The sequence below is a fragment of the Protopterus annectens genome, chromosome 5.part0 (assembly GCF_019279795.1).
Source record: "Protopterus annectens isolate FY-2018-M chromosome 5.part0, PAN1.0, whole genome shotgun sequence".
NCBI lineage: Eukaryota > Metazoa > Chordata > Ceratodontiformes > Protopteridae > Protopterus > Protopterus annectens.
Window position 1 is genome coordinate 18,886,068 of NC_056735.1, and position 23,023 is coordinate 18,909,090.

General features: G+C 43.9%; 1 protein-coding gene across 1 annotated transcript in view; it reads left to right on the top strand.

Moving 5' to 3' along the window:
• RP2 (RP2 activator of ARL3 GTPase) overlaps positions 1–23,023 on the top strand; it is a 499,618-nt gene that overhangs the window by 391,915 nt on the left and 84,680 nt on the right. The gene's annotated exons all lie outside the window — the stretch shown is intronic.

The window sequence follows — 23,023 nt, forward strand, 5'->3', positions numbered from 1 at the left end:
GACAGCATAAGATGTATGTAATCTCTTGGTCTATAGTCATCCTTCAGGTCTGCTATCGTTAGAGGGATCCTATCTTTGTCATCTAGGAGACGAGCTTGAGACTGTCCTGTCTGAAGAGGACAGACTTGATCACTTAAGATACAAATGACTATGTACTGTAAGTAGCAGTAGAGCTTTCATGATCTAGGCCGGTCTACTACAACTAACCCACCTTTTCCATTTCCTGGCTAAATGGGGTACAGAAGAATTTTTGTACAAAAGTCTGCAGAAGCGAAGGTTTTCAGTGGTTTGTATTTCTGTGTATTTATGTGCTCAGTATTTTGGAGCACCCTTGAGACATGGCAAAGCAGAGGATTACATAAATTATTGAACATGGAGGAGGGGGGAGTTAGAACCTTGGAAAATCTTAGATGTCAGTCTGACCAGTGCCTGTGGCAGCTACTTCTGTCTGTCGAAGTGGAGGGACATGGATCGTGCGTATTTATCAAACAGATGTTTCTTTCATTTTATTACCATACATAGCTTGGAGAAAACTCTGCTCTAGCTCCTCACAGCTGGAGTGGCTAAAAGGTTCCCTTAGCTTTGTGAAGCTGGCAGGTCACAGGTAGGACCATATAACTTAGCCTACTGCAACAGTGATTTACTAGAGCATTTACTGTTTATGGTAAGCTTCCTAAAATAACTGCCCTGTTTCAAACCTCTCCTACAGACAGCTTCTGTAAGTGAGAGCTTGTAGTCTGTAAAGAGTAGCATACCTTGGTTAGAGCCCTGCTAAACCTACATTGTAGAGGGACACTTTTCTGAAGTTATACCAGTGTGAAAAAAAATTGTCTTGGTTTCATTTAAGGAGGGGAAAAGAGGATCTGTGTGTTTTAAAGCAAATGCGTGTCAGATGACCATCTGAGATCATCTTCATGTGCCCCGTAGCATAAGAAGTAAACTAGTCAAGGACAGTGGTACAAAGACAGCAGTGGACTGCAGTGTTAGTTGGGATCCTGCATCCCTTGCTGTCAGATGTATTTGACAGATCCAGGAGGACCAGACTAGAATAGTAACACTGATCCCTCACTATGAGAATGTCATTAAACTGCCTTGATGGGGATAGCATCAGTCTGTAACAGCTCCACTTGCTAGAATGTTGAGGATCAGTGAAGGAGTGTCTTTAAACAGAAGATTGCCTCCACATACTTGTTCAGTAACCCTACCAGTAAATGGAAATCAGAGACTGATCTTCATTAACTGTGTGCAGGCCCAAAGTGATCTTTTTAACATTAGGTATAATCACTTCCATTTTTTATGTTGTTGGAAATGCTCATATTCTAAGATAAGATTGCAGAATTCAAAGATTACTTATCCTTGGATGTAGTCACAAGTGGTAGGACCCCCTGGGATGTAGTCACAAGTAGTAGAGCATATACTTAGACTTATGACCTCAAATGGTTGATGCACCGAAATTCACTCTTTAGTCCAGCAACTCTCACTGATCTGGTGATTCCTTGGAGAGTTTGTAACTTTATCTAGTCAACAGAATCTGCAAAAGGTTGAAACGCTGCTGAATGTTGGGAAACATGACTTTTGTTGCAATTGGTGAAGCAGTAATCATGAAGTTTTAGGTGGCCTAAGGAGGAATGCAAGAGTCAGATTGCTAACAATTGACTGAGAAAGTTAAATCTCCTGGATGGTGCAGGAAAGCTGCAATAGAATGGACTGTATCTCTGTGATAGAGAACTGCTGATGCCTTTGAAATATAAAGACTGGTTTAGAGATCTAGAAGTATTCAAGGCCGAGAGCCAAGAAACGAGGGCTGGTGTAGGTATTTGTGTGGTGGAGGTGTCTTAGCTCTTCTCAAACAGCAACTTGAGAAATGGTGGTCAAGGAGCTAAAGTAGAACCCACAGGGGTACATCCTTGGATTACAGGAGGGCAGCTCACAAGGCAAGGAAAAAGGAGAGTGAAGTATCAGTGTCGGACATTTATTGACAACTGACTTTTTTGTGGTTAAAGCTGAGATTTGGTTGACTAAGTACAAGAAAGATGATGAGAGACTGTAATTCTTGAAGTAGCAGATTATAAAATGTAATATGGTGAGAATGTTTTTTCAAATGATATGTAAATTATGCCAGGCTTTTAATTAAGTCATATGGTCCTTCAGACAGGCTAGGACAGTAGCTATGCTGTTATGCCTTTTGCATTTGATGATATTTTGGTTGAGAAAGTGTATGTAATTTTGACTACAAAAGATGCATTGAATTTTGCTAAGAAAGAAATAAAAGGCCTCAACTCCACATGGAACTGAGTTCAAGGAGTGGAGCAGATGGATGCTCTGGGAAAGCCCACAGACTCACTGCAGGGGGGAAAAGAAAACCAGGATAAAAAGAAGGAAAATGGCAAAGAGTGGAGCTTGTTATGGGAGGAGCAGAAGTTAGGAGTGGTGGAAGAACACAGTGGTATGTCTGAGACCAGTCTCATGTGAAGTGTAAGAAAGACAGAAAGATGATGTGCGGAGATAAAAGCTTGATGTTTTTGAAGAGAAGAGCGGGAAACTGGAAGAAGAAAGAGTGAGAACAGCTTTGAACAGTATCCTAGAGGGACAAAAAGCAAGGAAGCAAATGTTCAAAGAGAGCTGCCCAAGAAGTTGAAGAAAAGTTCCTTTCTAATTACTTGACATTTAAAAATGCCTGGGGAAGTGGGAAATGAGTGCTCTGAAGAGGAGACAATACCCTTGTGTACTGGATGGGTTTAGGACATTGGGCATGGCAACAGGGTCTTGAGGGTTAAAGGTTAAGTAGACAAAAGAGGGGCAGTCCTGATTGTCCATCTGTGTACTGTGCATAATTGTGTAGTAACTTAGGAGGACAGTTGTTTCATCTCCAGATAATGTGTGATACTTTATTTGTGCACCTGCCCTCTGCAGGGGCATTTTGAAGGTATTTGATGCTTTGACGGTCAGAAGTGATTTTAAAGTTGGTGAAGAAACAGTCCATTCAAGGAAAAACTAAGGGTATTGCTATGCTATGCATGTATGTCTATGTGGCATGAGCAGAAGGAAGTAATGGAGTCAACATTTTATTAAAAAACACAAATAATTCCCGGTCTTTTTTTTTTTTTTTTGTTATTACCACTTTACATTTTTGGCTGATGTCACCACATATCACCAGCCTACGGGGGCATGTGCGAGGACATCAGCTACTGCCTGTGTTGGACTCGGACTCTCTGAGAGAAATAAGGAATATAACAGCTATGGCGGGCAGCATAATTTAAATTCTGCAGAGTCCGCCCCCATGTCCCAGCCTCCAGGTAAGAAAACCGCTGTTATCTGTTAGGCTCGTAACTGTTTAAACTGTGTACTTGTAAGTCTCGGGACTGATTTGTGCATTATTTATCTGCTTAACTGTGTGCAAAAGCCCGTCTGGATTTTCTGCATTATTTATCTGCTGGCTGGCCACAAGAACTTTGTTGTGGATTTATTATTGTCTGCTAATCAACCATTGTGCATTTTATCAACCGCTGTATTCATCTGCTGGTCATAGTTATCTGCTGCTCTAATGAATCAACCATTGTATTAACTGTGTGCAAAAGTCTGTTATTTATCTGCTGGCCGAACTTTTGTTGTGCATTGTATTGCTTTCCTTCTAATTAGTTCAGTATTTTATTGTGTGTGTGATATGCTTTCCTGCAATTTATTTGTCCCCAACAGTTCATTTGTAAGCAGGCAGTTCAGAATGTGTGTCTGTGTCTGTGTAAAATGCCCCAGTTCAGTATACCTGGTAGTTAGTATTACTCAGGCTTAAACCCTGTACTTTGGGTGCAAGGAGCCAAGAGACTGAATTCCCTAGCCACACCATCACTTGTGTTCAACTCTTATGGTTTGTTCCTCTTAAAATCTGTGTTTTTCTAGCAAATTAGTGAGAAATAAATTCATTAAATAATAATAGCCATTTAAGTTTCAGTCGTCTTGTCTTTCAGGAAACTCCCATTGGTAAAACAAACCATTTTGTTCTAGCAACTTTTCTAAAATTATACAAGCAATGTTTAAACTGTGTCTTCTGGTCCTCCCCCAAATAAATTTTGGCTTTTTCCAGATTTCTTGTGCTGCATAGATGTCCTTCAAGGATGCATCTGCAGTCCTAACAAATGGGTTGTCCTGGCCTCAGGCAGCCCTTCGGTCGGCCGGATTCCAAAGTCTGGGTCTGGCCTCGGTTGATGTCGCACTTCACCCGACGTCATAGCTGCAGTTCTTCGGGTATAAAGGCATCAGCCGACGCCATTTTCCTCAGTCTTTCTTGCCGCGTGGCGCCCGAAGCAGAAGCTGTTCACAAGTGCCGGTCGGTCAGAACCAGAGATTACTACTACCGAAGACTTCTAAAAAGCTAAGTACCCCGTTGGGGACTCTTTCTTGCCTCAGCCAATGTCAGAAAAAGTGAATAACTGTTTAACTTGTGGGAAACAAATACCTCATAAAGATTTCCACTCTTACTGCCTACCTTGTTTAGGCCCAGACCACGACGTAGCAGCTTGTCTAGCCTGTGCTTCCTTCAACCGACGGACACTTAGACGTCGGTCGGAGTTTGCAGAGGAGTTTTTCGGCTCCGCTTTTGCTTATATCATGCCGTCGGAGACTCCGACTTCGCATTTAGCTAAAAAGCGTAAGGAAAAGGACCGACACTCGCGGTCTGCGGTTTCGGCCGAAACCGCGGTTAAGCCAACCGCGAGTGTCTCAGTTTCGGCTGAAACTGAGTCTGCGGTTCTTCCTTCGGCCGAAAGCATGCCTCCTACTACCGAGGCCTCGTCCAGCATGGCTGAATCTGCTACTGAAATTCCACCTACTCTTACAGTTTCTCAGGATTTATCAGATACTATCCCCCTAGATGTATCTACTCCTGCACGTGGAGCTGCTAGGCCCCCTGCAGCCATGTCAATTAAGGCTTTTGCCAGGGCTAAAGCAGCTAAATCTTCAAAGGCCGTGCCTACTAAAGCCCCCTCTCACAGGCCTAGCTCTAGTACTCAAATGCTTAGTCTAGCAGAGGATCTCATTTCTTTGATCAGGGGAACCCAGCCTCACCCTGACATGGCCTCTCACCCCCCTCCAGAGAAGAGGCCTAGAGCAGAGCCCCCTGAGCCAGTTTCTACTGATTACTCCTCAGATGATTCAGAAAATACAGACCCTCCAGAGGGCCCTTATTCTCCATATGAGGACTCTGATGCAGAAGACTCCATTCCTTCTGCCTCTCCTCCTGAGGAATTTTCTTTTGGGGAAACCTTGCATGCTATGAGGGAACAATTTCAATGGCAGGTCCAGGTTTTTTCAGACTCTAGGAAAAGGCTCAGGACCTTTTTGCATTTGCCACAGCATAGGCCTTTAGCCATTACTCCAGTACTTACAGTTGTGGATGATGCATTTAATGATGCTTGTACTGCTCCGGATTCACTTCCTCCGGCCCCTGCTAAGCCCGACAGATACTACAGGGTTCCGGACACACATTATCACTTGTATAAGGCTCCTTTTGCAGATCCTGAAACTATTTCACAGGGCCCCAAGGCTGTAGCAGCTACCTCTGCCAAAACCCCCCTCCCCTCTGAAAGGGAATCTAGGGCCTTAGAGATGGGGTAAAAAAGTTTATACTTCTGCTACTCTTTCGGCTAGGGCCTTAAACTGTCAATTCCACATGATTCAGTATCAGGAATTTATGTTAGATCAGTTAACTAAAAAACTGTCCTCGCCTGAACCTTTAGACCGAAAGTCTCTTCAGGAAATGGTACATAACATTCAGCAGGTCAGTAATCATTCCTTAAAATGCGGCTATGATGCACTGGAGGCTTCCTTTAGATCAGCTATGACTGGTACAGTGATCAGAAGGCATGCATGGTTAAAAGAGCAGTCCTTACCAGACCATGTAAAATCAAAGCTCCTAGATGCTCCCATGGATAAGCACAATTTGTTTGGCTCCCCTGCACAGCAAGAGCTGAAGAAGGTGGAAGAGAAAGCAAAATCTGTCCAGACAGTCAAGGATTTCTTACAGGTCCAGCCACCAAGGTTTAGTAGGAACTGGCCTTCCAAGAATTGGTCCTTTCCAGACACCACCAGAGCACAGAGAGGCAGGAATAGGTGCCCAAGAGGCAGAGGTCAATCCAGAGGTGCCTACAGGGGACGTCAATGGCAGCCTAACAACCAGCGAAGTACTGCCACAGATCCAGCCACTACCACTTCCACAGGACAATCACAGTGACTTGGCTCTGAAACCGCCTACCAGGGAACAACTAGAAGCACCCTTAGGCGGAAAGCTAGCCTTATTTTCAGTAAACTGGCATTACATCACAGGAGACAAATGGATTTTACAGACAATAGACAAAGGTTACAGGTTTCACTTCCATACTCTACCAAGGAAGAGAGGAATGCCAAACCTACCTCCAAATCAAAAGACAAACGCTCTACAACAAATAGACAACTTAATAAGGATGAGAGCTATAGAAAAGGTACCGTCTATGGAACAAGGGCAAGGATTTTACTCCAGACTTTTCCTGGTGCCAAGAAAGGAAAACCAATGGAGACCTATTCTCGACCTGTCCGCTCTGAATACATATCTCATTGTTCCAAAATTCAAGATGCTGACCCTACAGCAGCTTCTTCCCATGCTGGGCAAGGAGTCTTGGCTGGTGACTCTGGATCTCAAGGAGGCATACCTGCACGTCCCCATACGACCAAATTGCAGAAGATACCTCCGATTTCTTGCAGGATCAGAGCATTATCAATTCTCAGCATTGCCTTTTGGCTTATCTACTGCGCCCAGAGTATTCACGAAATGCCTGGCATCAGTAATTGCTCATTGCAGGCTTCAGGGAATTCAAATTTATCCATACCTGGACGACTGCCTGTTACAAGCGGACAGCAAAGACAAATTAACAAAAGATTTGAAAAAGGTTTTTCACCTGCTGCAAGCCCTGGGATACACAGTCGACACAAAAAAGTCAAGGCTGATACCATCCCAAAGGATAACCTTCCTGGGTGCAGAACTGGACACATTAAACCAGATGGCATTCCTCACAGCAGAAAAACAGAACAGCAAGGAAAATCCTGCAAGCCTTGGGTTACATGGCATCCTGCATAATATTAATTCCACATGCCAGACTACATATGAGGAAGTTGCAATGGTACCTGAGGAATTTATGGTCTCAGCACAAGCACAGCCTAGAAACCCAAATTCCAATAATTCCATGCCTGAAGCAAGAATTCCAGTGGTGGGCCCAGGCCTGTCAATTGAACAAAGGGCTGCCCTTCCACAGACCTCACCCGAGACAGACTATCACCACGGACGCCTCAGACCTCGGTTGGAGGGCACACATGGTGGACAAGTGCATACAAGGCTTATGGACTCGAGACCAGATGAACCTACACATAAACCAAAAAGAGATGCTGGCAGTAAAACAGGCAATTCAGACATTCAGACCATTTCTTCAACAGGGTCATTTGCTGATAAGGATGGACAACACCAAAGTTATGTGGTATATCAACAAACAGGGAGGCACACATTCATATCCTCTGTGCCGGATGGCAATGGACCTCTGGAATGTGGCCCTGAGCCTCAACATTCAGCTCCAAGCCATATTTGTGCCAGGAAAAGAAAATATACTGGCAGACATCTTAAGCAGAACCACCACGGATGCCCACGAATGGATGCTGCATCCAGACATCTTCAAAACCATCACAAGGAAATGGGGACAACCAGAAATAGACCTGTTCGCATCCCCACACAACCACCAATTGGAAAAATTCTGCACAAGGACATACCACCCAGTTGCTTGGAAGGTGGACTCCCTATCCTTCAGTTGGGAAAACCTGACAGCATATGCATTCCCACCTCTTCCTTTGATGCACAAAGTGCTACTGAAGATCAAAGAAGATCACCCGAGGATCATCTTGATTGCTCCAGATTGGCTGCGGCAACATTGGTACCCGCTACTGAGGAGTATGTCCCGGGAACACGCATGGCTTCTACCCCTACTGCCTCTACTGCTAACACAGAACAAATTCAAAATCCTGCATCCAAACTTGAAAACACTGCAGCTAGCTGCTTGGAACATTACATAAGGAAAAATAACCCAGATTTATCTCAAAGGGTTAAAGACATTATCTTGGAAGCTCGCAGACCCTCAACAAGGAAAACTTATTCAGCAAAATGGAAAAGATATCTCATTTGGAGTGCAACAAAAGGAGTGGAGGCATCATTGCCAAACATAGCTAACATCCTGGAATACTTAGCAGAGCTTTTCCACAATGGTCTGTCTTACTCCTCCATTAAGATTCATGCATCAGCAATTTCAGCAGAATACAACATGGATCCTCCAGTCTTTTCTCAACCTCTATTCAGGCAGTTTCTCAGAGGAATTAAAAATGTAAAGCCACCAAGGAAACCACCATTGCCTACTTGGGACTTGAACTTTGTGTTAGAAAAGTTGACACTACCCCCTTTTCAACCAGCAGCAACAGCAGAATTACAGTACTTATCTTGGAAAACTGCATTCCTGCTTGCAATCACTTCAGCTAGAAGGGTTTCCGAATTACAGGCATTAATGGCAGTACAGCCCTTCCTTATCTTCCATCAGGATAGAGTGTCCATGAGAACTAATCCTACCTTTATGCCAAAGGTGGTCTCCAGGGTATCATTAAACCAAGCAATACACCTACCAACATTCTTCCCCAACCCGCAGAACAGGGGGGAAAGATTGCTGCATACCTTAGATGTACACAGACAATTGCGCTACTACCTGGACAGAACCAAGAACAATAGAGAAAAACTGACCAGCTTCTGGTAGCATATGCAACAGGAATGGAAGGAAAAGCAATTTCAAAACAGACAATCTCAAAATGGATAGGAAATTGCATTAGATTTTGTTACTCTTTTCATGGAAAGGCAACTCCAGAAAACATCAGACCTCACTCCACAAGGGCTACAGCCACTACTACAGCTTTCCTATGAGGAGTGGCTACCAAAGACATTTTAGAGGCTGCTACTTGGAGCGCTCCGTGCATACATTGCCAAGCATTATAATCTGCCTTTATACTCCAGATCCCGAGCAGGTTTTGCCACTGCTGTTTTGCAAGGGATCTTAACTACACCATAAAACTCTTAGTGCCTCCTCCCCCAGTTTGGCTATGGTATTCTACCCATTTGTTAGGACTGCAGATGCATCCTTGAAGGACATAGTACAGTTTTGTACCTACCATAAATGTAGATGTCCGAGAGGTATGCATCTGCAGTCAGGATTACCCACCCTCCTTCCCCTCTGTGGTACTCCTAGGGTATTTGCCCATCTTGTAGCTAGCTGGGGGAATCTATTATGGTGTATTTGTTTGTATATATGTATATACATGTTTATTTCTATTTGCTCTCTATTGTTTGGAATCATTTGCATTTATCCAAATTTAGCCTCCCTAGAGGGCACCTGGCATCTGGGGCAAGAAACACTGAGGAAAATGGCGTCGGCTGATGCCTTTATACCTGAAGAACTGCAGCTATGACGTCGGGTGAAGTGCGACCTCAACCGAGGCCAGACCCAGACTTTGGAATCCGGCCGACCGAAGGGCTGCCTGAGGCCAGGACAACCCATTTGTTAGGACTGCAGATGCATACCTCTCGGACATCTACATTTATGGTAGGTACAAAACTGTACTTTCTTTAGCGGGAGAATTTAGCACTGCTTATGCCAAGTCTTTGTTAGTAGCACAACAGGTAGAATACTTGCTTTTGATGCAGAAGGCTGTGGGTTCTACTCCCACATTTTGTAGATGGATTGCTGATACTGTACCGTACTGATATGTACTGTGTTTTACTTTTAAAGGGGGTTGATGCGGCAGTCCTGAGAATGCCCTCTTTGGCGGAAATACCTAGTAAATATGAACATGTTATCAGTTTGCCATCCATTCCCTATTGCAATATTACTAGTATATCTTTTTTTAATGTAACAGGCAATGTATTCCTCAAGGGCAACAAGCACTTTATTTGTAGATGAAGCAATGAAATTTAAAGTTGTTTGCTTGCAGCAACATCTTCATTAGTTACAGTGCTCTTTAATGTGGAGTTTACATGACTTTTACTTATGCAGAGATTGTGCATATTTACTGATACTGGTGGATTGTAGACGTTTGAGTAGACTTTTATGATGGAAATGTTCTGAATTGGGCAGATTTGTCATTATTGGTTCATGCATTTTGTTTCATTGCTTACTGGAAAAATGTCCAAAACAATAAATTTAAAACCTGCTCTAACAAGTGTAATGTATTATACAAGGCATATAATTTAATACAATCAGGAAGGTGTAGCCGAGAACCCGTGTTTCTTGTGCAAGGGGCCTATGATTTGAAAACAGCCCAAAGGTAGTCTTTATCCACCACTGGCCAGATGCATTTTCTTTGGATGTGGATTTCAATGCTGTTTCAATGAATGTGAGTTTACTTTCAAGGGCAGAAAAGTTTTAATGCTTAATCTATTTTCATTGTGAGACTGTATTGCTTTGTTTAGCAGATGTCTATTAGTGTTGTGCTATAAAATGTAAAATAAGTTTTAAATGAAATCCAAATCATTGTAGAAGTAAAGCAGTATTCACATTGCAGCATTTATGGTAAATGGGGCAGAATAACCAAGTAATGGGACATTGGAATGGCTGCAGGGGGGAAGGGCTGTGTATGGGGGGCCCATTCAACCATGATTTTGTGAGGGGGGGAAGGATGGCAAACTCAGCCCCAAGTGGCACAAACTCTAGCTATGCCACTGATCAGTAGGCCATGGAGAATGACTTTTGGAGGTCCTAGCAAACTGTAATATTCTTTTGTTATAATTAGAATATTACCTACCATTAAATGCCCTAATTTTACCACAAAACCCACATACTGCAGGTCACCAAAAACAAAACCGTAAGGTTCATCATCTTCTTCCTTCCTAGTGAACATCATTGCTATACATTTAAAAAAAAATTGGGTCACAGTTTACTTCAGGGTCTGGGGCCATATTTTGGTTGTCTGTTCCTCAGTTTGTGTTTGAAAGTTGCTATCCCACAATTCCACGGGAGTGGGCAGGGTTACACAATTATGTATGCATATTTTATGTTAATCTGCATACAGATTTGTACCTATTTTTCCAAGGGGCTTTGTCCAGAATTTTGATGTTTCCAGGCTGAGAGGTATGAAAGGGATGCATTTATTATTTATTCTTGTTTGGTGATGTGCACTTTCTATTTTCTTTTGTCATGTGTTAGTGGTACTGTTAGGGAAAGGGTCTTAGTACCATAATATGCAGGGTTGGAATTAGGGTCAGGGGAGCTGAATGCATGCATGAGTAAGGAGGTGCAGGGGAAGGATATCCAAAGGCTTTGTATCCAAATGATGTCTTTCCATATCACTGTTGCAGTATTCATAACGGAAGGGATCTCCTGCCAAGGATAGCCTCACGTCCATCCAGCATACCAAAACCATTAGTATTTATACGCACGCTCCCCGTGCAGGGTGTAGGACATAAAAGCGATGTACAAATGCACGCATTCAGGACTTCTTTGCCGCCTGTCCAAATGCTAGTGTTGAACATCTGTCTGAATGCCTTTCTTATGTACTGGTTACTGAGCTGTTTTTCAGATAAGTGCCCTGTTAGGGTTTATTTATCCTTTTGTTTCTTTTTTATTTAGGGATGGTTTCATGTCATCCAAAAAGGGAAAATGCCGGTGTGGGAGCCAGATTTCCCATATAGACAGTCATGACCAGTTTCTTTTCTGTTTGGGTGCTTCCCACAATCATATGCAGTGTTCTGTCTGCCAAGCCTTCATCACCAAGACCCTACATAGTCGTCTCTCCTTATCTCCTTATCTATTTAGCTTGAATACCACTGTTTTAAGCTGTTGGCTCAGGGTGCTATGGCAGTCTTCCCATCCTGAGGGTGAGCTGTCGGCCAAAAAAGTTACGTCTGATACGGCTGCTGTCCAGCCTTCCCTGAATGTCTTTCTATCAAGGTTAGTGAAAGCCAGGAGGATCATCCAGTAATTGCTTCGATTCTTCTGCCGTGACCCATTGGAGGCTGGCATGGATTTGACCTCTCGCAAGTCCTCTGAGGCTTTACAAATGTCTGCTCCAGATGTTGAGGGGGAACCTCAGCTGATTGGTGCCAAGGGTCTGACCCTCCCAGGATGTTTTGTGAGCATATCCCACAGAATAAGAAGTGGAAAATAAAGCACATTTCCCCTGAAGTTAAGGGTCCCCATTGAGAATGGCAGGATTTTTACTCGGGGGGGGGTGTTTAATGCTGTAATGGCTTTAAAGCCTCTTCAAAGGGCCTCTGTACCTGCCCCTCACTGGTCTTCTACTGTTCTTAAAAGAACTAGGGAACAGGATTCCTCTCATCAGAATTTTGGGAAGAGTTTTTAGCCTACTCTTCTCAAATCTCTTCCCCGCGGACTATGGTTCTGAGGGAAAGGAGTCTGTTAGTCCAGATTTCCTTTAAGAGGAATTCTCCTTTGGGGATAATGTAGCCATATGATGGAGTTCTTTAAGTGGGATTTCTCTCACGTTTCGGATATCTAGAAAAAGTTATGTGCTCCTTCAGATGGAGTTTCCCAAGCCTTCTGCTGTTCCCCCAGTTGTGGCTGCCTCCTGGATACCTTTTCAGCAGCTTCTTAGTCCCAGCTTCCAAGAACTGACAGGTTTTATAAGTTGCACGATGAATGTAAATTTCTGTTTAAATGCCCGTCTGCCGTTCCTGCCATTGTGTCTGTCTCTTCTGACAAGCCCTCCAAGCTGTTGCCTTGTACCAAGCTCCTTCCTTCAGATAAGGATAGTAGGGCCATGGAGAGGCTGGGTAAAAAGGTTTGTACTGCTGCCATTTTATCTTTTCAGTCCATTCACTAACGGACTCTTATGACCAGTTATGTTTTGGCCCTCCTTTCTAAGGTTTGTCAGATGATTTCAGATTTTCCTGACTCTAAAGAGATGATTTCTGCTCTTTCATGGGGTTCCGCCTCTTAGGTTGTCCACTTTTGTGTTAAATGCAGTTGCAATGCTGCTGATGCTTCCTCTGGGGCTGCTGTGTTTGGCTCTGTTATGAGGCATAACTCTTGGCTTTTGCCTGATGACATTAAGGCCAAACTATTGGATGCTCCTTTGAATGATAAAAAGTCTTTTTGGTGCTGTTGGTGTTGCTGCTGCTTACATTAACTCTGTCCAGGATAAGGGCAAAGCCTTGCAAGAGTAGAAATATATTTTTGTTTCTCTTATTCCAAAGTTCCAGATAAATTGCCCCTCCAAATTTGCTTTTGTTCGCAGGCAATCTTGACTTCCTCCCAAAGGTAAAAAGGTACTAGACTTGTGGCTCCTGCAATTTCTACTCGGGGGTTTTATTAACCAGAACTCTCCTTTTCAGGATAAGCTGGGTTCCATTTGACCATTGCTTCCCCTTTTCCTAAAGCAGGTTCCCTTATCCCTCTGTCTTTCCCTACCCCTTCCAAGTTGGTTAACACTTACAACAGACACTTTGGTTCTGTCCATTATCCACCAGTGGTATTTCCTGTTTGGAAATCCCTTCCTCCCTTTTTGGGCATCCCTCATTCTCCTCTAGAACGTCTTCATTTTTTGCCAGAATGTGCTTCATTCTCTGATTCAGAGCATCATTCAAGCTGTACTCCCTGCCCAGGTAGGGAGGTTTTTTTTATTTCAAAATGTTTTTGGTTCCCAGGAAGAAGGGCACTTGGTGACCAATTCTGGACATTCCTCAGTTCAACACCTTTCTCAAGTTTCCTATCTTTCAGTTGTCTCTTCAAACTTTATTACTGCTTCTTCTTCCCCAGGCCTTTCTGCTCTGTATGGATCTCAAGGATGTCTACCTTCATATCTTTTGCATTTCTCTGTTTTTTCCTTGCATTTTCAGTTCTCTTTGCCCTTTGGCCTGTCTACTACCCCAAGGGTATTTACCAAATACCTCACTCCTGTCATTGCTTTTTGCAGGCTGGGAGGGGTTCAGATCTTTCCTTCTTTGAACAATCTGCTCCTTCAGGCTTCTTCCCCTGACGCTCTGCTTCAAGATCGCTAGTTTACTATTTCCCTGTTGCAGAGATCTGGATTCACAATAAGCTTTCAAAAGTCAGCTCTGACTCCTGCTTAGGATTATGTTTTCCTTGATTGCATGATCCAGACCATCCCCATGCTGGCATCTGTACCTGCCCCCAAGGCCCTGTCTTTTATTGCCTTTTTCCAGTCTCTTCTTTCTCTGGAGCCAATCCTGACTTTTTCAGGACCCTTGAGTTTATGGCTTCCACCATTTCCATGCTCCCTCTGAACAGGCTCCACATGAGAAAGCTACAGTGGTACCTCAAGTCAGTGTGGCTCCAACATTGCCACCCCCTGGACTTTATTCCCCTTTCTATCCTGTCTCTGGCTTGAACTTCAGTGGTGGATTCATCAACTTTTTCTCAACCTGGAGCTTCCTTTTCAAGCTCCATCCCCAACTCAGGCGCTCTTTACAAATGCCTCAGACAGGGGATGGGGGGTGTTTTTTAGCTCTGTCAAGTCTCAGGGTCTCTGGCCTCATCATCAGAGGTCAAACCACATTAATATCAAGATGAGTACTCTGCTTCTAGCTCCTCAGGCTTTTCATTCCCTCTGATCCAGGGCTCCTCAAAATTTTCACAAGCAGTACTATAGAGATGTGATATGTCAACAAAGGGGTTTACAAGTTCCTGCTTTTGCAGATTAGCTCTTCAGGTCTAGGATCTAGCAGTCCAGTATCAACTGAATCTTCAGGCTGTTTACATTCCATTGGAGCACAATGTAGTGGCAGACTCTGAGCAGGTCTGGCACAGACACGCGAACGGATGCTTCACAGATATGTGTTTCTGGTCATTGCCTATCGGTGGGGTGTTCCTCAAGTAGATCTTTTTGCCACCCCTCTGAACGGACACTTTCCTCTATTCTGTTCCAGAGTCCCAAATCCTCTGGCTTGAAATGTGGACACCTTTTCTTTTCCTTGGAAGGGGATGCTTCTGTACTCCTTCCCTCTGCTTTCCAGAATCTTGCACACAAGATCAGACAGGACTCTCCTAAAATATTGCTAGTGACATCCTTTTGGCCCAGACAGCATTGGCTCCCCCCTTCTTTCTTACTTGCTTAGGGGAAATGATTACAAATGATCTCACTGGGTGGACCTCCTGACACAAGACAGGTGGTCTCTTATCCATCCTCACTTATCCACTCTTCAGCTGATGTTATGGGTGGTAGGCCTTTGATCCCTTTTAGGCACCTATTTTCTGAGGACATGCTTCAGGTCCTACAGGAGGCCCAGAAGCCCACGAACAGGAAATCATATTTGTTCAGATGGAAGAGAGTTTCTGCCTAATGCCTCTCACCATCAGGATCCCCTATCTATGGAGGTCTCTCTGGTTGTCTTGTTTGTGTGATCTGCTTCATGCTGGTTTGGCATATTCTTCAGTTAAAGCTCGCCTGTCCGCAATTTCTGCTGGTCTGCCCTTGACTCTTCGTCTGGCTTCTAGATTGAGGTCAAGCATTTTGTTAAAGTCACTCTTCATATCAGGCCTCACAGGAAGCCTATTCTGCCTTCCTGGGACTTCCATTTTGTTCTTGAAAAATTGACTTGGCCTCCTTTTGAGCCTGTTGCTTCAGCTTCCTTACAATATTGTACTTGGAAGACTATCCTTCTTTTGGCTCTCAATTTGACCACAACGGCATCTGAACATGAAGAGCTTATGACTTTTCCTCCTTTCTTAATTTTCCACAGAGACGGGATGTCTTTTCATACTAGTCCTTTTTTATGCTCAAGGTGGTCTTTGAGTTGTCCCTTAGTCATTCTCTTCATTTGCCTTCCTTTTTTCCTTTTCCACAGTCTGCCAGTGAGAAGTTTCTTCACACCTTGGATTTGCATGGACAGCTCTGGTAATAGTTATTTGCAAATCTGAGCAGCTTTTTTGATGTCATTCAAGGATGCATCTGCAGTCATAACATATGGGTTGTCCTGCCTCAGGCAGCCCTTCGGTCGGCCAGATTCCAAAGTCTGGGTCTGGCCTCGGCTGATGTCGCACTTTCCCCGACGTCAGAGCTTCTGGGGTATAAAAGCATCAGCCGACGCCATCTTCCTCAGTCTTTCTTGCCGCGTGGTGCCCGAAGCAGAAGCAGTTCGCAAGTGCTGGTCGGCCAGCTCCTGTGATTCAGCTACCGAAGACTTCGAAAAAGCTAAGTACCCCGTTGGGGACTCTTTCTTGCCTCAGCCGATGTCAGATAAAGTAAATAATTGTTTAACTTGTGGGAAACAAATACCTCATAAGGATTTCCACTCTTACTGCCTCCCTTGCTTAGGCCCAGACCATGACGTCTCGGTCTGCTCTGCCTGTGCTTCCTTCAACCGACGAACTCTTAGGCGTTGGTCGGAGTTTGCAGAGGAATTTTTTGGGGCTAATTTTGCGTATAAGATGCCGTCGGAGACTCTGACTTCGCATGTAGTTAAAAAACGGAAGGACAAGGACCAACCCTCGTGGCCCGCGGTTTTGGCTGAAACCTCGGTCAGGCCTACCGCGAGTGTCTCGATTTCGGCTGAAACCAAGTCCTCGGTGCTTCCTATTGCCGAAACCTTACAACCGACTACTTCGGCCTCGGAGGCTCCGGCCGAGTCGGTTATTAAACTACCTACGGAAACCGGTGTCCAGGACATGTCCGACACCATTCCTTTAGACAAGTCCACCCCTGCACGTGGTGCAGCCAGACCCCCTGCATCCATGTCCATTAAGGCCTTCTATAGGGCTAAAGCTGCCAAACTTGCTAAAGCTTTGCCTCCCAAGACTACCTCTCAGAGGCCTTCTACTAGCACTCAAATTCTCAGCCTAGCAGAGGATCTTATCTCCTTAATTAGAGGTTCTCAACCTCACCTGGACAGGGGCTCTCTTCCACCTCCAGACAAAAGGCCCAGGGTTGAGCCCTCTGACCCCCACTCTTCAGATGAGTCTACGGATGAATCTGTGTTGTCAGAGCACCAGCAGAAGGCTTATTTGGCCTATGAGGATTCTAATGCTGAAGAATCTATTCCTTCGGCCTCCCCTCCTGAAGAGTTTTCTTTTGGTGAGACACTTCACTCTGAGAGAACATTTCCAATGGCAGGGCCAGGAATTTTCTGATTCTAGAAAGAGATTAAGGACCTTTTTACATTTACCTCAGCATAGGCCTTTGGCTATACCTCCTGTTTTGAATGTTATTGATGTGTACTCTGATGCTAGTACAGCCCCTGATTCTCTCCCTCTGGCTCCTGCCAAACCTGATAGGTACTACAGGGTCCCGGATTCTCATTTTCACCTGTACAAGGCCCACACTGCAGACCCAGAAACAATTTCACAGGGCCCAAAAGGGGTTGCAGCTGCCACTGCTAAAAATCCTTTACCTTCTGAAAGGGAATCTAGAGCTTTAGAGCGATGGGGAAAGAAAGTTTATACTTCTGCAACTCTTTCTATGAGGGCATTAAATTGTCAATTTCATATGATTCAGTACCAAGAGTATTTGTTAGATGAATTGTATAAGAAGCTTTCCTCCTCTGAGCCCCTTGACCGTAAATCTCTTCAGATCTGGTACATAACTCACAGCAGGTTAGCAACCATTTTTTGCAATGTGGTTATGATGCACTGGAAGCTTCATGTAGGTCAGCTATTACAGGGGCAGTTATACGAAGGCATGCCTGGTTGAAGGAACAATCTCTACCGGACCATGTTAAAGCTAAGCTCCTGGATGCTCCAATGGAAAAACAAAAATTATTTGGTTCCACGGCTCAGGAGGTCTTAAAGAAGTTTGAAGAAAAGGCAAAATCTGTGCAAACAGTCAAGGACTTTCTGCAAGTACAACCACCGAGATTCAGCAGAAATTGGCCTACTAAGAATTGGTCCTTTATGGACTCAGACAGATCACAGAGAGGCAGGAACAGGCGTGCCAGAGGTAGAGGGCAAGCTAGAGGCCCCTACAGAGGCTGTCAGTGGCAGCCTCCCAACCAGAGAGGTAGTGCAGGAACAACAACAACAACTGCTACACCAGGACAGACACAATGACTTAATTTTGACTCTGCCAACCAGGGCTCAATTAGAAGCACCATTGGGCGGAAAGCTTTCTTTATTTTCAAAAAATTGGCATTACATTACAAGGGACTCATGGACACTGCAAATAATAGACAAAGGATACAGGTTCCATTTTCACACATTGCCAAAAAGAAAAGGAATGACAGACCTGCCACCAAATCAGAGGGCGGAGGCTTTGAAGCAAATCACCAAATTAATACAAATGAAAGCCATAGAAAAGGTACCTCTCTCAGAACAAGGCCAAGGTTTTTATTCCAGGTTATTCCTTGTTCCAAGAAAAGAAAATCAATGGAGGCCTATTCTCGATCTGTCCGCACTGAATACTTACCTCATTGTGCCGAAATTCAAGATGCTGACCCTACAGCAGCTTCTTCCCATGCTGGGCAAGGAGTCTTGGCTGGTGACTCTAGATCTCAAGGAGGCATACCTGCATGTCCCCATTCGACAAAGTTGCAGAAGACACCTCAGATTTCTTGCAGGATCAGAGCATTATCAATTCTCAGCATTGCCCTTTGGCTTATCTACTGCACCCAGAGTATTCACGAAATGCCTGGCATCAGTAATTGCACACTGCAGACTTCAGGGGATTCAAATCTACCCATATCTGGACGACTGCCTGATATAAGCGGACAGCAAGACAAATTTGTTAAAGGACTTGGACTATGCCATCCAGCTATTACAGGCCTTGGGATACACAGTCAACATCCAAAAATCAAGACTTGTTCCATCCCAAAGGATAACCTTTTTGGGTGCAGATCTAGACACAACCACCCAAATGGCCTTTCTCACAGAAGAAAAACAGAAACAACTTCCAGATTACTTCAAGAATCTGACAAGACAAACTCAGCTAACTGCAAGGAAAATCCTGCAGGCCCTGGGTTACATGGCATCCTGCATAATTTTAATTCCGCAAGCCAGGCTGCATATGAGAAAATTGCAATGGTACCTAAGGAGTGTATGGACTCAGCACAGTCACAGCTTAGAAACTTTGATTCCAATCAACCCTTGCCTTCAAAAGGAATTCCTGTGGTGGGCTCAAGCCTGCCAGTCCAACAGAGGGTTGCCTTTTATCAAACCAAAAGCAAACCAAACCATCACCATGGACGCTTCAGACCGAGGTTGGGGAGCACACATGGAGGACAAATGTATCCAAGGGCTATGGTCTCAAGGACAGCTACAAATGCATATAAACCAAAAGGAAATGCTGGCAGTGATGCACGCAATCGAGGCTTTCAAACCTTTCCTTCAACAGGGCCACCTGCTAATAAGGACAGACAACACCACAGTTATGTGGTACATAAACAAGCAAGGAGGCACGCACTCCTACCCTCTATGCAGACTGGCTATGAATCTATGGAAACTTTGCTTGAAACTCAATATACAACTACAGGCCCAGTTCGTGCCAGGGAAAGACAATACTCTGGCAGACAGCTTAAGCAGAACTACCATGGATGCACACAAATGGATGCTGCACCCAGACATCTTCTTACTCATAACACAAACATGGGGAAGGCCGGAGATAGATCTGTTCGCCTCACCCCACAATCATCAACTGAAAATTTTTTGCACAAGGACATACCATCCACAAGCATGGAAGGTGGACTCTCTTTCAGCTGGAAAGCTCGAAAAGTCTATGCTTTCCCACCAATCCCATTAATGTCCAAGGTTTTACTGAAGATCAGGGCAGAACAGCCAAAAGTGATTCTGATAGCTCCAGACTGGCCAAGGCAGCACTGGTACCCACTGTTGAAGAGCTTGTCACAGACGAAACCGTGGCCTCTCCCCCTATGGCCTCTTCTTCTGACGCAGAACAATTTCAAGATCCTGCATCCCACCCTAAAGACCTTGCAGCTAACTGCTTGGAGAATACCATGACTCCTTCTCAGGACAGCTTATCCCAGAGGGTAAAGGACATTATTATGGAAGCTCGCCGTCCTTCCACAAGGAAGGAATACTCAGCAAAATGGAAAAGATTTCTCATTTGGAACACAACAAAAGGCCTTGATGTGACCGTGATGAGCATGGCACATGTACTGGAATACTTAGCAGAATTGTTCCACAATGGCCTGTCTTATTCTTCCATTAAGATACATGCCTCAGCAATTTCAGCAGAATACAATGTAAATCCACCTGTCTACTCGCATCCTCTATTAAGACAATTTCTCAGAGGAATCAAAAACATCAATCCTCCAAGGAGACCACCTTTACCTACTTGGGACCTTAACTTTGTGCTGGAAAAACTAACACTTCCTCCATTTGAACCAGCAGCATCGGCAGATCCACAGTTTCTGTCTTGGAAAACTGCATTCCTTCTGGCCATAACTTCAGCAAGAAGAGTATCTGAGTTACAAGCTTTAATGGCAGTGCAGCCATTTCTTATTTTTCATCAAGACAGAGTTTCATTAAGAACCAATCCAACTTTTATGCCAAAGGTGGTATCTAGAGTATCCTTGAACCAAGCAATTCATTTGCCTACTTTCTTCCCAAATCCACAAAATAAAGGGGAGAAACTTCTACACACTCTGGATATCCACAGACAATTACGCTACTATTTGGACAGAACTAAAAGTTTCAGAAAGACTGACCAACTGTTTGTAGCATATGCTGCTGGGACACAAGGAAAAGCAATTTCCAAACAGACAATCTCAAAATGGATAGGAAATTGCATTCGCTTTTGCTACTCCTTTCATGGAAAGACTGTTCCTGTGAATATTAGGCCTTATTCCACGAGAGCCACAGCCACCACTACAGCCTTCCTAAGAGGGGTGGCTACCAAGGACATTTTAGAAGCTGATACATGGAGCTCCGTGCATACTTTTGCCAAGCATTACAATTTACCCTTATACTCCAGATCCAGAGCAGGTTTTGCTACAGCAGTCCTGCAGGGTCTCTTAACTACACCATCATTTTCTTAGTACCTCCACCCCCAGATTGGCTATGGTATTCTACCCATATGTTATGACTGCAGATGCATCCTTGAAGGACATAGTACAGTTTTGTACCTACCATAAATGTAGATGTCCGATAGGTATGCATCTGCAGTCAGGTTTACCCTCCCTCCTTCCCCTCTGTGGTATTCGTAGGGTGCTTACCCCTTCATTAGCTAGCTGGGGGAATCTGTTATGGTGTATTTGTTTGTGTATGTATATATATATATATATATATATATATATATATATATTTTTTTTTTTTACTTTATGTTTGGAATTTTTTGTCATTTTATCCAAATTTAGCCTTCATAGAGGGCACCTGGCATCTGGGGCAAGAAAAACTGAGGAAGATGGCGTCGGCTGATGCTTTTATACCCCAGACGCTCTGACGTCGGGGAAAGTGCGACATCAGCCGAGGCCAGACCCAGACTTTGGAATCCGGCCGACCGAAGGGCTGCCTGAGGCAGGACAACCCATATGTTATGACTGCAGATGCATACCTATCGGACATCTACATTTATGGTAGGTACAAAACTGTACTTTTCCTTTCATTCCAGGTCTTTGGGTGTTGCTGTTTCTAAGCACACCACCTTGTTCTGGATTTCTAAATCCATTTCTTTTTGTTGTTCCTTTCATGGTAAATGCTCTTCCTTCTACGTAAAGGTATATTCTGCCAGAGCTGTTGCTTCCTCTGGTGCTTTTTTCAAGGGGCTATATACCCTTTCCATCCTTGAGGCTGCTTCTTGGTCTTCTGTCCATAACTTCATTACAAGTTGGATGTTATCTCCAGGGCTAGAGTTTGCTTTGCCAGGGCTGTCCTGCATGGGTTTCTAGAAGGCTCTCCAGTGCCCTCCTCCTCCCAGGTTTCCTCTTCAGCTTTTGCACTCTCCCTTCTCTTAAGAATACTGCAGCAGTGATATGGAATGACATAGTACACTTGTGTAAAACCTTATCATAACAGTAGACTTCCTTCTCTTTAGTGTCGTTGTATTTGCTCCTGCCCTCCTGACGTCTCTGCTGTAGCCTCTTCTTGCCCTCATGGCTGAGGGGGTATTCTCTGTTTTCTCCTTCTGGATAATCATGTTCTTCTTTGTCCCTAGGGACATGCTCTTCCTCCTGGGGATTTTTCAGTTTTGAATGTGTCCATCCATACATCACATTTATGCTCTACTCCTCGCATGTGGGAGCGTGTATATGATGTATGGTGTCTGTAAATACTAAAGGCTTTGGTATGCTTACCAGATGTTAGGTCATCCTTGGCAGGAGGTACTGCGTCTGTGAATAGGACATCTACTGTTATGGTAAGATTTTACACAACTGTACTTTTTGGCATTAACCCCACTTACATGCATGCAAGTAAGCCTCAGACATTCTGCAATAGTATTGATGGTCTCAATATTTTAAAAGACCTAAAAGCAGTCCATACAAGCATTTCCACCATTCAAAATTAAGCAATTTCAATAAAAATTTATTTACTTTGTTGACAAAAGTGAATTTGACAAAATTAATTGTAAATGTACTGTGTGTGTGTGTGTGTGTGTGTGTGTGTGTGTGTGTGTGTGTGTGTGTGTGTGTGTGTGTATGTGCTTATTTATACAAATGTAGCTCTAGGTACATATGTAGATATGTATAGGTAAACTATGCAAGTACATTTATATATCTGTAATATGAAGTAGCACATATATTTAGTAACTTAACATTAACCTTGATTGCAAGCTTAGTAGATTGTGGGTTTTTGCATCAAAATAAAATATTTGTGTACATACACAACAAGTTGCATTAATAAACTTTTAATTTCTTAGTATCATAAAAACTCTCTGAGTAAGCTGTATATCTGTGTGGTTTCTTCAGTGATTGTCCAGATTGAGAGAATTTACAAGGACTGTTTATACTGGACTTCTGCTGTTCATTTTAAAATGGTTCATGCTAGACTTCGACTTTTCTTGGAGAGGCGACTTGAGGAGCTACTGTGCAGTTGTTGATTATTTTAGTTCTCCAGGT